The sequence below is a fragment of the Notolabrus celidotus genome, chromosome 17 (genome assembly GCF_009762535.1).
Source record: "Notolabrus celidotus isolate fNotCel1 chromosome 17, fNotCel1.pri, whole genome shotgun sequence".
NCBI lineage: Eukaryota > Metazoa > Chordata > Actinopteri > Labriformes > Labridae > Notolabrus > Notolabrus celidotus.
In genome coordinates, this window is record NC_048288.1 from 18,378,230 (window position 1) to 18,391,469 (window position 13,240).

The following is a 13,240-nucleotide window of genomic DNA, read 5'->3' on the forward strand; positions in this document are numbered from 1 at the left end:
AGTGACATCAAGCAGTGAGAAGCAGTGAGAATAACATAATACAAAATATCCCCAGTCGAGTGTTGTGTGTTTACCTTTGGATCTCTCACAGTCTTCTGTTTAATATGAAATAGAGGTTGACCTTGTTGATGCTTTAATATCACCATCTCTGTCTTGCCTCAGTCTTCGTGGATATTTTCATCAGTTGTTGTGTGAAGTTTGAGGCCCTGATTGTTCCCAGAATCCTCTTTGGCCATGCTCTGGGTTGTGTTTTCCAGTTGGCAGTGAAGAGATCATCACAGCTCGTTGGACTGTGGAGGTTTTTTTCTTTTTAGTAAGTAACTGCACCATCTTGGCTCTGTGGGTGGTGGTGAACAAGGCCATGAATTCTTCTCTGTGGGGGGGCTCGCTGCTCCATCCGTCAGTGGTCAGACCTGTTTATTCAGAGCTACAGTACCATGAAGTTGCCAATTTTCTCATGACCTGGCTGTGACATTTGCAGGATTAAAATAATAACATTAACAGTCCTAATAGCAAGAGACTAAATTAATCTTCATATAAATATTCATGGGGACCTTAGGGTATTAATGCACATCACAACATGATGCTGCTGCAGCGTGAAGGATCAGTGCTTTAAAAACTTGGTGGTTTGGTTTAAAAAAAATGCACATTTTCTCTCTGCTACAGGTATAATCCATGCATAAGTACAAAGTTCATAAGCAAAGGATTTTACATTTCCAAGTTTACAGGTTACATCCTTTATGTCAAACTGAATTCTGCCAGCTAACATTTGCTGCCAGTCTTTAGTGGGGCTGGAATTTTCTTGAATATTGAGTAGTGAAAGTGAGTAAAATAATGTTTGCTCACCAATGATAAACATTGCGTCTGACAATCTCAGTGAGTCATTTTGTTTAATGTCTGTATTATCATATTATTATATAACGGCAAGCGATGTTAATCATTAACATTAGCAAGAAATCATTCTTTTACCGTGTCACTACTCATCCACAGGTGTCCATTGGGAATTACAGTGGCACTGGCGATACTTCCGTTTTAGCTGTTTATATGTTGTTGTCCTTTTGGTGGCGGTGTTGTGGCTTCTTGCATTTTTGCTTTTTGATGATTTCGCTGTGTTTTCCCTTTGGCAAAGCATTTTGAATTTCTAAATCATCTGACACCTCCCGACCACCATAGTTTTGGACGTTGTTGAGAGAAAGCCTTAAAGCCTTTTTTAATCGTAAGCCTATGCTAAAAAAAATACTCCCTTCTTCATGCAATATGTTTCAAGTGCTCGATGGGAATAAGTTTGTCTTCTAACCATAGACTGTATAAAATATGGACATAGTATCCGTGACGTCACCCATCTGTTTCTGAAGCTCTGATTTGAGGTCAATCGTCGGCGGCAGCCATATTGCTGCTGTGGAGCCAGTGTGACATAAAGAGGTGGGCTTTGAGCCTCCTAACCAATAGCTACAGTGTTCCCGCAGTCAGCTGTGCCTCTCATTAGAGGACTCGTAATCTCAATATCTTTGAAATTGTCGTGTTAGAAAAAAATTCACCCCCTCACAATGTGAGCCAATCGAGAAATGAGCTATCTAGACTACACTCATCTTTTGTACCAGGCTGTAAACATGTTCATTTCTGCTGTGAAGATCGTCTTTTTCCCATTCATGTGTATGTGACTTCCGATACTTCCGGAGCCAGACTCAAGCGGATTCTCGATGAACTGCAGTTTTTAGCACTTCCGCATGTGACTCATATTTTTAGACCAGAGGTTGCCGCTTGCTTTTAACACGTAAATATGGCACAGTTTTAAGCCCGTCCAATGCCTGCCCCCTCTGTGAAGATCTGAGATGTGGAGGGGACCCCAGTATACCACCCAAAACACCCTCCTCATTGCAGAGCCAAAATGTGGTCACAGCAAAAAGAAAGGATGTTGAGAATGTGACATAAAAAGCACATGGGATTAAAATTGCCTACCCTGTTCCTACTGAGAATACTATGACCAGTGAATGGTGTCTGTTCTAGTGAAGTCAGTGTGTCACTGTGACTGTGCAGGGGCTTCACTGTGTCTTTAGTATTCCAGTAAAAATCTCATCATCTTTATCCTGTTTCCCCTTTCATCCCATGATGCATTTCATCACTAATTGCAATGTCTTCCAGGATGACAACACTTTTATCTACAAGGCGTAAGAGCAGCGAACGGAACAGCATGATAATGATGTTAAAAATATAGCAATTTATCCTCTGTAACCGGGCATCCAGGCCGAGCATTAGGGGAGAATTCTCACTGGAGTTTAGATAATAAAACCTCCGTATTATTGAGTGTTAACACAAATTGTCCAACAGAGGAAGAGTGATCTGATTGGTGTCTTCTCTATGACTTTGGATGAAAAGGAAGGAGGGTTTAAGGCGGACAAAAGTCATCATTGCTGATCAGTCCTTCTCTGTATAATATTTTTGTAGGATTTTGGAGACAGGGATCTTTAGAAAATAAACCTAAAATATTAAAGCTCTGGAAACACACCATGGTTGTTTGAGAGGCGTTTTTATTCAATAAGATATTAAAGACTAAATAAGGAATGCCATCTGAACTGTTAATATACTTAAACCAAAAGTAACTCATCTGTGTGAATCTGCTTGTGTGGAATTCAGCACACATTTGTCTCATGAATCCACCATCACATTTCGAGCAGCTGTTAGAGGAGCTTTACACGGGCTGTAAACTTTTATCAGTCTGGAAATAAACTGAGAGGATGTCAAGCAGACACACGCACTGCAGTGTTTCATTTATTTTGTCTGTTTTGTCCCTCAAATCTGATGCAGAATTGCAATAAGTGAATGCTGATAGATGTAAGTAAAGACAGTAATGCAGCCGGAATAAAATAAAGTTAAGAAATACTTTCCAGGGGCCTCTGTGTCTTCGTCCTTGTCTCTTTGTGTCTCTCTAGCTCTGTTCAGGGGAATTAAGGGGATTCAGGTGCTCTTTGTAGTCGGGGACTAACTTCTCTCCAACCCAGAAACAAAGCTCAACCTCACCCCTGTTTGCCCCTAAAACTTCAACCAGCTAAAGAAGGCAGCTAATCTGTGCAGGAGAGTACACCAACATGTGGAGGGCATAATTCACCTGACTGGAAACAGCATCTATAATAATTTATGCTGTCTTTGATGTGTGAGATATTAGGATGGAATAATAAGGATAGAATAATACTATGAGGGAGAAATACAGAATCCATGCTTGACAAACAGAATTTTCTAATTACTTCAACAAGAGACGGTTCACTTTACAAAGCTCCATCCCAATGGCTTCAGATGGACAGAACCTTCTAGCACAGGGGTAATAAAATGGTCTTACAGAGTGGGTGTGAGTGATGTTAAATTGTTAAAAAATAGTTGAATAAGATATGGGAATTATTGCATTTTTATGGTTATCATTCTACAAAATAGTTGCTATGAAACACTGCTTTGTCTTAACATTTGATTATAAAGTGAAAGTAAAATTCCCCTGACATATAACCTCATTCATTAACTTCAACACAAGTAAAAAAGGGCATTTGCAAAAAACTTGCATAGCAGTCCATAAAGGTACGAGACTCGCTTGGTGAAAGTGGAGGTTGAATGATAAGGACAAACTTCCCTGGTTCAATGGTTAAACTCTATCTATTGTTGAACCAGTAGATGTTGTGTCGAGTCCTAGCGTGTCACTAAGGGGCAGCTGTGTCCCAATGGCAGAGTTTGTGGTATGATCTCAGGTCCTGCTGTCTGTGCTTCAGTGTCCTTGAGCAAGATACTTAACCTCAAAACTGCCTCTGGAGGCTGTGCCAGCCGTGTGAGAACAGGATTAGTTAATAAAAATAATAATACATGTTATTTATATAGCACCTTTTAAAAACATGTTTACAAAGTGCTTTGCAGAGTGCAAGCCATAGCGAGTGAAATCAATAAAGTACATGACAAAGGTAAGGAGAGCTAAAATGAGTTAAGTAAAAGACAATAATAAAAAACATGCAGAAATTAAAAAGTCAGTGATGAGTTAAGAAATAAAAGCACATTTAAAAAAGTGTGTTTTTAAAAGAGATTTAAAAGAGGACAAGGATGTGGCTTGCCTGATCTCCTTCGGGAGGTCATTCCAGAGCAAAGGCCTGGTCGCCTCTATTTTTTTTTTTCTTCGCCCTTGGGAGTTCCAAGAGGGACCTGCCTGAAGATCTCAGCTAACAGTTGGGGACATACATTTTAAGGCATTCACTTAGGTACTCAGGGGCCAGTCCATTTATTGCTTTAAAAGTGAGAGTTAAAATCTTAAAATCAATTCTAAAACCCACAGGCAACCAGTGAAGGGAGGCTAAAAAAGTGTGATGTGTTCCCTTTTATTGGTGTGTGTCAGGAGTCTGGCAGCAGCGTTTTGGACTAACTGGAGTTTTGAGAGATTTTGCCTAGCTGATATAAACAAGACTGGACTGTGGTGTGGATATGTTGGTTGAAGTTTAGGGCCTTTATCAAATGTGATGCCAAGATTCTTGCAGTAGGGGGTGACAGGAGAACCAAGCTGAAGTGAGGAGAGAATCTGTGATGAGTGTGGACCTATGAGCATGATTTTGGATTTGTCTTTGTTGAGTTGGAGGAAATTGTGCGACGGTCATGCTTTAACTTCATTCAGACAGGAGTGGAGTGGGGACAGTTGGTTGTGATTAGACGGATCAAAGGAAAAGTAGAGCTTTGAGGGATTAGTTATCACTGATGGTCATCTACAATAGTAGCCTATGCCATCAGTGTGTGACTGTGGTGTTGATGGGTGAATGTGACATATAATGTGAAGACCTGCATTGCCTGGCACCAGCTCCTCTGCTGATGTTGCATCGGATGAAGCATCTCTTTGTTTCAGGTGCTTGGTTGATTGCATTCCCAGTACAATCTAACAGTTCTAGGGTTTGATTGGGAGCAAGAAGAGACCACCTCTTCTAGGTGATCTTGCTTGTTTTGTTGCCCATCAGAGTACCATTGCTCTGTTCACATATGTCCAAACATCTGAGCCAAGGAGGAAAACGCCCTATTGTTAAAGACTCCAATGCATCACCTACAATCCTTTACCAGTGAGCTGACGCAGAGTTGGAGAGGAAGGAGATGAATACAAAGAACTGTGGGGACTAAATCTAAGGGAAAGACAACAGAATAATAGCGCAGCTTGCAAAGAATTGGCAGTAAAATAATATTGAAACTATTAAACTCAGCGTCCCTTGAAAGTTATGAACCAGCTGGAAATGAATGTGAAAGGTTACATAACAGCTGACAGATGGTGAGGTTACGATATGATGGGACTTGGTATTAGGAAAGGTAATGTGCGGCAACAATCCCAGCACAGAGAAATAATTTAAGTGATAGTCACTTATCTAATCTGTATATTCCTCATGCATGGCTGACTGCCGTTAAACAGAGCACACAACACAGTCACACAGTCACACAAACACACACATACACAAACACACACAGACATGTTTTCAATCAGATCTGCACTTTCTAACTTTAACTGTATCCACAAGGTCATTGAGGAGGACCTGTGTTGTCAGCTGCATGTCTGTTTGAAAAAGAAAAGTTGGATAGAGTTGTTATGAATAAGAAATGATAAATTCATGAAAGATTCAGACCTGTCTATACTCAGATTTTAGCTTCTGACTTGGTGTCACTTGTGATGTACCATGCCTTCACTGATGACTTCAGACTGCTGTCTGAGCTCAGACTTTCTTCTTTTTGCACTGTAAGCAGATGAGCTGTGGTGACGTGTGCAGCAGGACATGCTGACCATGGGAAGGTGTGTCTGTGACTCAAAGCTGAAAGTTTACCACAGTTTACCAGAAAGTCTGTTAGACACTTAGGATTTCACTGTACTCTCTCTTTTCTAAATTCAGCTCTCTCTCTCTCTCTCTCTCTCTCTCTCTCTCGCTCTCTCTCTCTCTCTCTCTCTCTCTCTCTCTCATATGATGATGACAGAATTAAACTTTGACATCAATCTTTAAGAAAAAAGGAAATGTCCAGAGATCAAATGGGGAGCTCATTCAGGGGTTCTCTCAAAGGCAGTGATAGAAGTATACAGAGGATTTAAGTCAAGGTTAATTTAAACCGTGCTCAAAGAGTTTTGATTGAGATGTATTTTTATAGAAACATTAAATGTCTGAATTTTTTAAGCTCAGGTTATCCTATGGCTGGAACTATTTTTATACCTAACAAAGTAGGCTTTCAAAGAAAAATGTGTTGTCACATTCATTAAAGGCCAATCAGATGTTGTCATGTCAGTATACAATTCTTGCTATTTTTGTGTAGTAACCTGGTAAATATCAGTTATATTATCTACTCTCTCTTCTGAAAATAGTAGGCTATGGGCTTTGCCTGATATCGATAAAGTGCCTGATGGATATTCAGATATCATATTAAAACTGCTGTTGGTAGTCCTGGAATAAACATCAGTTCAGGGAGCGATTTCGAATGTTAGCACTACCCCTCCCCTCTCTGCTCCCGTGACCCCGCCCACAAAAATTGTTGTGCGCATTCTATAAGGAAGTAGTGGCTTCCCAGCCAATCAGGGCGGCGTAGTGAGGGCGATGTAGTGAGGCCTCAACTCGACCAATCAGGACAGAGGGTTGGGGAGTAGCTCTGATTGGTCCATGATAACGGGAACAGGGGAATAATAACATTGCTTGATACAAAGGCATTGGAAATTAGAGATTTCGCCAGAATCTCAAATTACTTCACTTACAGATGAGTAAGTGTATTGTAGTATTGGTATTATGACCTTTTCTCCAAACCCAGCAGAAAAAAGTGTATTTTTTTTACACAATTCCGACCAACTACGGCTATAGTCCTCGTTCGCAGGTTCGATTCCAGCCTTGACTATTTGCTGCATGTCCTCCCTCTCTCTCTATTCCCCACATTTCCTGTCTCTCTTCAGCTCTCCTATCCATAAAGGCAAAAATGCCAAAAAATATTACTTTTTTTTTTTTCTAAATGCATGAATAATTTACAAAATATTTAGAATATTTAAATGTCATGATATTATGTGGGTTTAAGTATTTAAAAATTTCGAAAAGGTAATTTTCGTTCCGTTAAAAAGTTATAAATTTGAAAGGTTCAACTTCCGGTCCACCTGTGTGGAGAGAGGAAAGAGGAAGTGAGCTGTTGCGTCGCGGAAACTCGTGCCGACTTTATGACAGCCCGTGCAGGTTTTGTTGTGATTTCTGTGCAAACTGTTTGCCTGTGATCACGCTCATGAAGGAGGGTTCCTGACGGTGTGTTACCGACGGAGCGTGTGTTTCTACACTGTAAAAAGTGAGTTGCAAAGTCGCCCCTCTGAGAGACGTCCTGATCCGCCGATCCTTCCCCTGTGCAGAGGACTGGAAGCTGTGGACTCGGGACGCTCCACTGGAAGTTGCCTGTGACGGCCTGGGGTCAAGGATGGTCATCTGTGCTCGTGGCGGGTGTGTGTACCTTGCTGTTCATCATTGCTGGGCTGCTGCAGACTGAGACACAAGAGGGATTTTGTGGTAGGAGCTGTTTAAGTTTCACTTTTCTGAGGTTGGTCTTCATGAGCTCCAGTGCTAAAGCAAGGAAACAAGTTTAAAATGCAAGCTTTCTAAAACGATTAACTTTTAAATAGTGCACTCAGGTAACTACGGTGGCCCTGAAGTGCAAATCACAACAGCAAATCCGAAAACACTATGGCAATTCAGAAAACACTATGACATTAAAGGTGACATATTATGCTCTTTTTCATCAAAATGTATTGGTCTAAGAGGTCCCCAAAACATGTCTTTAAAGTTTATTGCTCAAAAAAACACTTTGAAATCAGGTTTTGGTCTGCCTGTAAACCCCTCTTTTTCAGTCCTGCTCAGAACAGGCTGTTTTCTGTGTCTGTACCTTTAAATGAGAATGAGCTCCCTGACCACGCCCCCTCAGGAAGTGGCTGTCCAGCACGTTGATCTAATGTTTACATTTTGGCTGAATATACACAGCGGCTCACAGACCCGCGTTACTTCAACCCTCTGAATTTGATCCAGAATCTGATCCTGACGTAGAGGCGCCTGCAGCAGGACCTTTCTGAACGATTGGTCACAGATTTTGTGTTTCTTGTTGTTTTATTTGTCAGTATGTCGACGTGTGTCTTGGTACAAAGCGACGAACATGTAGCTATGTGGCTGTGCTAACTAGCGCTAGCACTTTTCCATGAAAAATACAAATCCTCCACTAGATCTTCAAATCTGCAGACGTGGGGAGTAGAACCGACCTTTGTGTTTATTAAGACAGCCTACAACTAGCATGCCTCCCTCCTAAGCTCCTTGTTAGCACACATGTGTGCAGGTAATGAAAAATGGAGGAGGAATTGAGTTGTATTTTGTTCAGTCTATGGGCTGAACAAGCTCTGAGCTCTGACTTCCGTTACAGACCGGATGTTGTTGTGACGTATGAAAAACACTGAAAACTGAAACGGCTCGTTTCAGCACACATTTACAGAAGGGAGGAGAAATCATAACAGGGGCAGACAGGGGGGTTTGTAGACATGCCAGGGACACATATTTCAGGTAGAGAACCATTTAAAAGTTGATTTTGCATGATATGTCACCTTTAACCAAACCAGAAGAAGTAGGTACCCTTGGGGGACATGACTCGTCGCTGATTGGACTGTTCTATCCTTTGAGTAGGTAGTAGTAGTGTTTTCTGATTTGTCTTTGTGTATTCTGAATTGCCGTTGTGATTTGCCCTTCATGGCCACCGTAGGTAAACACAGACTAAACACAGACTGAACACTATAAAAAATTCTGGGTAATTTCTATTGCTGTTTTTTTCCACGTTTTCTAACAGTTAATGGGAACTAGAGTCTTTATTACAAATTCAAAAACTGAGATACAGTGTTTATGATTGTGTTTTTCATGATTTAGAGTGAATTAAAATGTTCATATTTCTGTTACGCTAAACAGAGGTACTTTACATAGCTTCCCGTCAGCCTCTCACAAGTTATTAAAGTAAGTGAGAATCCTAATTTACCCTAAATAGTTACTTTACATGGAGATGTCTCGTTCACCATCAGATAGTATTTGAGTTTAAAGGAGTCCCAGCTGTACTCTGTGCTACATACAGGGTTATAGTAATGAGCTGATGGTGGAAGGGTTACATTTGTAAAAAATAATTGCACATTGGTTTTTAGCATCCACATGAGCTGTCACAGGCTTGCTAAATCCATAAAAAACAGCAGCCCCTAGCTACTGCCTCTTTCTCCTAAAATGACACTGATTGGTCCAGTCATTAGTTTGAAGCTTTGCAAGATGGATTCACCTGATGACAATTGAGACTGGACAATTCCATCGTCCAGTCCCAATTTGCAGCTTTTCAGTGTTTTTTGTGTTTGTGGGTTTCTGGGTTAGCATTGTCTGTGTATTTACAGCATGCTTGTTGTTTGTGTGGTTGTTTGGGCTCTCTGCAGCATGTTCTTTAATGTGCAGCATGTGTCCGTTGTTGTAATTGTTTCCACTTTTGCATGTGTTTATGAATTTGCCTTATGTTTCTCATACTTAAGATCGTTTGTGCAACTGCAGATCAGTTAGTCTTGTTGGCCACTGCACAACTAGTAAATCCTCAAACTTAATCACCCTGTACAAAGTCTATATTAAGCATTAAAGCATTGAAAAACATAGCCCATGGTAGATCAAATAAATGTCATGGAATAGGCTAAAGGGTCAAATAACAGGTGGGGCACCATCTTTTGGAAACACTGGTTGTTTGAAGCTGCTGGGAGGAAAGTTGTGTCATACAGAGACGTTTCCGTGTTGAAGCACAGCTGTATTATAAGAAACAAAGCCCCTTAGATATTGCCAGATTCACATAAGCACTGATGCCTCAACAACATTTCCTGCAGATCACATTACAGAAACTAAACCCATACACTAACAGTTGTATTATCATTGTTTTTATGACGGAAATGAAACGCTAAGACATCCTTTTCCCCGTTACTCTAAAAGCTGAACACTAAAAAACAAAATATTCCCCATCTGCTGGATGAGACACCTCCTGACAGAATGTCTGCTCGCATGAAAATAGATTCATTATTGAGTAATATTTTCTGTTAGACATCTGTTTGCTGGAACATTTGGCACAGTGAGGAATAAAGAGACACTCTTTGATATTAAGTCCGTTTCATTTCTACCTCTTTGTTCGCTAACGTAGCCGTCTCATATATGTATCAATGTGTTTATTGCTGGTTTACTGCACACCTTCATGTTGTAGTGAAGACACATGTTGATGCCCTCACCTTCCCAGGAGGTGTTTATTTTCTTTAATTATAATCCTGCTGATATGAAGTGAATAGAATTGAATAAACAAAGCCTTGAGCCAAAGCGTGGATTCTATTTACAGTGGATAATTGGTATGGGGATGTCTAGACTCCAGCCTATTAGACACAGCTTAGCCGACCACACCGCCGCTGATACCACGCTCATTTTAATCTGAGCAAATAATGAAACGCAGAATGAAAAATGCACCTGAGGCAGATCTGTGAATTCTTCCCGAGAATAATAAGCGAGAAACAAAGATGATGAGCAGACTGCAGCGGTGCATCAAGGAGGGATCGCGGGTCACGCACCGATATTCATCACATCTGTTAAAAGATAGATGGATCTCTCATCTTTGTGTCTGTGCAGGGAGAAGGACACAGAGCGTGGCCAACATGAACGAGTGTCTGTTATGTAAGAGAAGCTTTGTGATTGGACGTATCTGTCCTGTTTACTCCCACATCTGTCTGTAATCTGCTCCATATGTTCCAAATATATTTTTTTCCTTGTTCTAAGCCAAATCTGATCGCTGACGCAGCGGTGACAGAACTCACATAACTGAATAACCCTGATTCCTGAGCTGCTGTCCTGTTGGCTGGCTGTGCAAACTTCTTCTTTGAGTTAAAAAAAAATATGCTAACTGTGGTCTTCTGAATCTCTGACCCAATACCTCCCACAAACTCACAAACACACACATATAACAAACATAATAGCAAATTCACAATATGGATAGTTGATTTGCATGCTTTAACTTACTCATAGTCCTGAGGTATACGTGCGATTGGGGGGGGATCGTTTTCCTTCAGACTTCCATAACTAAGGACTGGTGTTTTATTGCTGTGTTCACACAAGAGGGATGTGCATCTTGACAATTAGAACCCAATAACTTCAGAGGTTGAAAGATACTGGAAAAAAATAATCATGCTGAGTGTTTTTAAGAAGTCTGACATAAGACTTTATTACATCTGTCTGCAAAAGAAAGAGCAGATAAGTTCCAGAATGTTTGCTTTCTGTGGTTTTCATATTGCAATCTCTGATGCAATCACAGGACATCAGGAGAATCTCAACATCGATAAGCCCTTTTCTTCAGACAGCCTCATTCAGGTGTGGTTAGCCTTGTGGTATAAGCATGCACCTCATGCACAGAAAGCTTTAGTCTTTGTAAGAGCAGTTGCTGGTTTGACTACCTGCATTGACCATTTGCTGCACGTCTTTCTCAGCTCTCTACTCCCCACATTTCCTGTCTGTGTCAGTCCTCAGGTGTCCTACTTATGAAGGCAAAAGTACTAGATAAACAATAATAAAAAACAGCCTCATCATCAACTTCTTGCTTAATCTTCTTCTGCTTCTTACAGAGATTTTTAAGAGAGCTGGTAGGAAACATTTCAGGTAAAGTCGAGGTAAAAATGTAATCTGTGTTAACACATGCACATGCAGCTCATCCCCCCAAAATTCAGTAAGTTCTCAGGAGTTTTGTGCATGCAGCTTTAGATTGCAGAGGAGGTAAAGTGACAACTAAAAGTTTGTAACTTATATATTGTTTAGGAACACAATACAGAGTTTTAGCAAAGCTGCCTTATTGTCACGTCATTGAAATTCACTCAAAAGCGGAAACCTCCTATCTAAAAATATGAGTCCATTGCGGAAGTGCTAAAAACTGCAGTTCATTGAGGATCCGCTCCAGACTGGCTCAGGAAGTACTGGAAGACACCAATTAAAATAAGCCGATCTTTACAGCAGAAATAAACATGTTTACAGCCTGGTACAAAAGACGAGTGTAGTCTGGATAGCTCATTTCTCGATCGGCACACACTGTAGAGGGGGATTTTTTCCTAACGCGGCAATTTCGAAGATATTGAGATTACGAGCCACAGATCACGCCTCTTTACTTCCCTATCGCTCAACAGCAGCAATATGGCTGTCGCCACCGATTGGCCACAAAACAGCGCTTCAGAAACCGATGGGTGACGTCACAGATACTACGTCCATATTTAATACTACATACTGTATGTTTTTACACCAAAAATACTCAGACCGTTGTACATGATGCCAGTTCGTAGCTAATGCTAGCTGCTGCAACATGTTTTCATATTAAGTGTACGTACCAAGCGGCAACCTCCGGTCTTAAAATATGAAGCCCATGCGGAAGTGCTAAAAAACTGCAGTTGTTTATTATTGCTGCAAAGAAGATCTTTGCAGTAATAACAAATATGTTAACACACTGGTTCAAAAAACTGTTTAGGTCTGAGTATATTTCTCTACCGGCACACCCTGTACAGGGGGCACATTTTTTTATAACTCAGTATTTTCGAAGATATTAAACTGAGGAGTTTTGCCCAAAAAGGACATGGCTGACTTGATCAGGCAGACACCCTGTAGCTGTTAAATTAAAAGGCTAAAGGCCCTCCTCTTTACCTTACACTAGCTTGGACAAAGTTTGGTTCAGCATTTCCAATATAGCACCCGCTGACCATTGGCTACAAAATGGTGCTCAGGAACAGATAAGTGACGTCACGGATACTGCGTCCATTTTTTGCAACCCTTATGCATTGCAGTAGATTCAGTAACAGCGGCTGCACACAAACATTTATTAGATCAAAGCACAAGAAGTCAGCGTAGAGGCATAGAGATCTTTCCCCTCACTAATATTTGAGTGTTTTAATTTAGCCACAGAAACACACATAGTGATGCTCACATCAGTGCAGACTTGGCCTGTATTGCACAAATCAAGTATAAATTACACTGAAGATATTGCTCAGTTGTCTGTCCGAAGCTTCTAGACATTCTCTTTTTTAAATCAGGTTTAAGTTGACAATGATGAAAGATTATGCTTGAGATACTGTGTTAATGTGGGCAGATGTTTAACCGTTAACATGATCAGTTATCTGATCTTACTTTATATTCATTTGTTCTATCTTGTGACAGAACCTGTGCCTAGTTTCTGTGCTGGA

General features: G+C 40.7%; 1 protein-coding gene across 1 annotated transcript in view; it reads left to right on the top strand.

Moving 5' to 3' along the window:
• The window catches only part of ntng1a (netrin g1a), a 337,096-nt gene that overhangs the window by 70,057 nt on the left and 253,799 nt on the right, over positions 1 to 13,240 (top strand). Inside the window, exon 7 of the mRNA XM_034705917.1 lies at positions 7,358 to 7,511. The gene's annotated coding sequence lies outside the window, so the exon portion shown is untranslated. The remainder of the gene's footprint in view (positions 1 to 7,357; positions 7,512 to 13,240) is intronic.